This window comes from Panthera tigris, chromosome C1 (genome assembly GCF_018350195.1).
Source record: "Panthera tigris isolate Pti1 chromosome C1, P.tigris_Pti1_mat1.1, whole genome shotgun sequence".
Lineage (NCBI taxonomy): Eukaryota > Metazoa > Chordata > Mammalia > Carnivora > Felidae > Panthera > Panthera tigris.
The window spans coordinates 68,497,185-68,500,089 of NC_056667.1; positions in this window are offsets into that span (position 1 = coordinate 68,497,185).

The window sequence follows — 2,905 nt, forward strand, 5'->3', positions numbered from 1 at the left end:
GAGCTCTGGATGTTGTAAGCAATGAATCACGGGAATCTACCCCCAAAACCAAGAGCACAGTGTATACACTGTATGTTAGCCATCTTGACAATAAATTATATTTAAAAAAAAAAGTCTTTTCAATTGCTTCTATTTCTTAGTGACATAATATGCAGTTACCAGCTGAAAATGAAGACCAGAGATGGATATTAGTAGTTTGAGGAGAAGGAGAAATAGTGAAATAGTCATTTAGGAGAGAGAGTGAACTGACTGGCTAGGTGCTGTAGGGTTGCTAAGAGCACACTAGAGTTTAGTGGTCATAAATCTAAAATGAAGCCAGTCAGTATGTGGTAATTAATTAATGCAGGGGATGAGAAATGTGGAGTGAGGAAAGGAAAGCACCTAGAATAGCTCCCGAGTCTTGCCTTGAGCAATGGTATATTGGTGCATTGAATCAGGGGATGCAGGTGAAACAGGCATAGAGTAGGGAGTAGAGATAGTGTGACTTCAGTTTTTAAGATGTTAACTAAAAAGTGCTTATAGGATATGTATATGGACTGGTATTCGGCCATATTTTAAATATGTAAGTTCTCAAAAGCAAAGGAAAATTTTAGGGTTGGTGATATCAATTCACATCACCACCACATGTAAATGTGAATTAATTGAATGCCATTGGTTAGATGTAGGGTTTAGAATGAGCCTCATTGTGATGTTTGTTAGTTGTAGAATGTTTGTGGGGGGCTGAGTTATTAAGGAAGAAGACATGAGGACTGGGGAGGCACAGAGAACTTCACTGTGGAAGATGCAAACATAGAGGTTTGTATACTACCCACTAATGAGCTATGCCCAAATGTTGGACTGAGGGCACCATGCCATTGATTGGGCCCATTGATCTGACAACTACTCTGTACTTGTGCTGCTTTATTGTTTTTTTGAAAGAAAACTACTTTCATTTATTTAGAAATTTTTTGTTGGAGTCAGATGTCATTTGAACTGAACTGAATATAACTGAAACATAACTGAATATTCTTCTAGCTTTCAATGCATATAGAAATATTTTATTACAGAGAAGGAACTTTATATACATGCGGTAATTGATTGTTTGAAAGTACAAATAAAAATGTCAGCCAAATCTATTATGTTAAAAGCCTCTGACTTTGTTATTATTTTATTTTAAATTAACTATCTCTTTTGAATGTTCCACTATAGATGTTTAAAACCTGATTCCTAAATATACCATTTTCTTTAAATTTCTCAGATTTTTAAACTTATTTTCATCTCATTTTTTTAAAAACATCTGATTTAGAATAAATTACTTCTTTGGTTTAATTGTAGGGACATTCTAAGATCTCTAACATAGTCTTACTAGTTGTGTACCACATACTTCTTAAAACTAATATCTTGAAATATTTCATAGTTAAATAATCCAAAAAACAGTTACAGAAATCAATAGTGTCAAGATAATGTTTAGGGAATAAATTAAAGCATTTGGTCATATGCCCAACAGCAGAGAAAAAAATGCTTTTAAGGGAACTATGTTAATACATTTTTAATGATATTCTACATCATAATATGTAGTATTATGAAATTGATCAGATTGACTTCATATGGTAATGCATTTTGCATACTTTTATTAAATTGTATTCAAATTCAATGCCTTGTAATCATTTAAAACAGAAGTGTCATTTTAAATTTTATAATACACTAAATAGTTAAATAATTTAACATGAAAAATTTAATGTACCATTTTGATAATGTATCAGGATTTATAGAGAATTGGTTTCTTTTATCTTTTATTCCTGAATCCCTAAAATAAAGAGTGTCAGCATATGAAATTCAATTTGTATTTTCTCCTATAAAAATTTATCTACACTAGATTTAGAATACAATGCTTTGGGGAATTAAATAAATTTTTCAAATTTGAAAATTAAAATGTGTGCACCTAATTATGGTTTTCTGATCAATATATGCATTTATCTTTTTGTGCCATCTTGAGAGAAGGACTTTATTCAACCTCCAGGATGGGTCGTGCACAACAAACACAGTATTGGAATAAACTGAAATTTCTTGCTTACTTGTTATGTGTTTGCTTGCATATAGTTTTTTTTTTTTTTTTGAGTTTTTATTTTTAAGTAATCTCTACACCCAGCATGGGCCTCGAACTCACAACTCCCAAGATCAAAAGTTGCATGCTCCACCCACTGAGCCAGCCAGCCACCCCTGCTTGTGTGTTTGTGTGTGCATAAGTATGGTTAATACAGCTTCACATAATCTTATTTACATTTACCCCTTCACTATTATTAGACAGAGATAACCCCCACTGTATTTTGTAGACATCTTTTTCTTCCTCCTCACATGCTACCTTTGTACACACTCGGGGATTAATTACTGGGCAGATTCTGTCCTTTGTGTTTGTGTCCTGATAACAGCTAATCATCTAGTAAATTTTGGCTCACTTTCTATACACAAATAGCTTTGCTATTAACAAGGCAGGATTTTTAGCAGATCAGAACACAAAACCAACTTTAGAGTTAGACAATTTTGAGTTCATTTTGCATTTTCTAGCTATGTGATTCTGAGTGAATGGCTTAAGCTCCCTAAGCCTTAATTTCTCATTTGCGAAATGGGATAATGATACATATAAGGATCCTTACCTCACAAGATTATCATCAATATGAATTGAATACCATAAGCAAAATATCTAGCCATGATTTGCTTATAGTACTTGGTTATTATATTATCATCATTTTAATTCAGTTCATTTGGACTAGTTTCTGAGACCTAGTCATGTATATCTACTTAGATGTTGTGGTGGATATGATAGAGTGTCTTCTTAACAAAGGGTAATGTTCCCCTTTCTCAGAATGGTCCAGATAGTCAGAAGTGCATCATGATATGGCTTCTTTGATCAGAATCAATCAGAGTA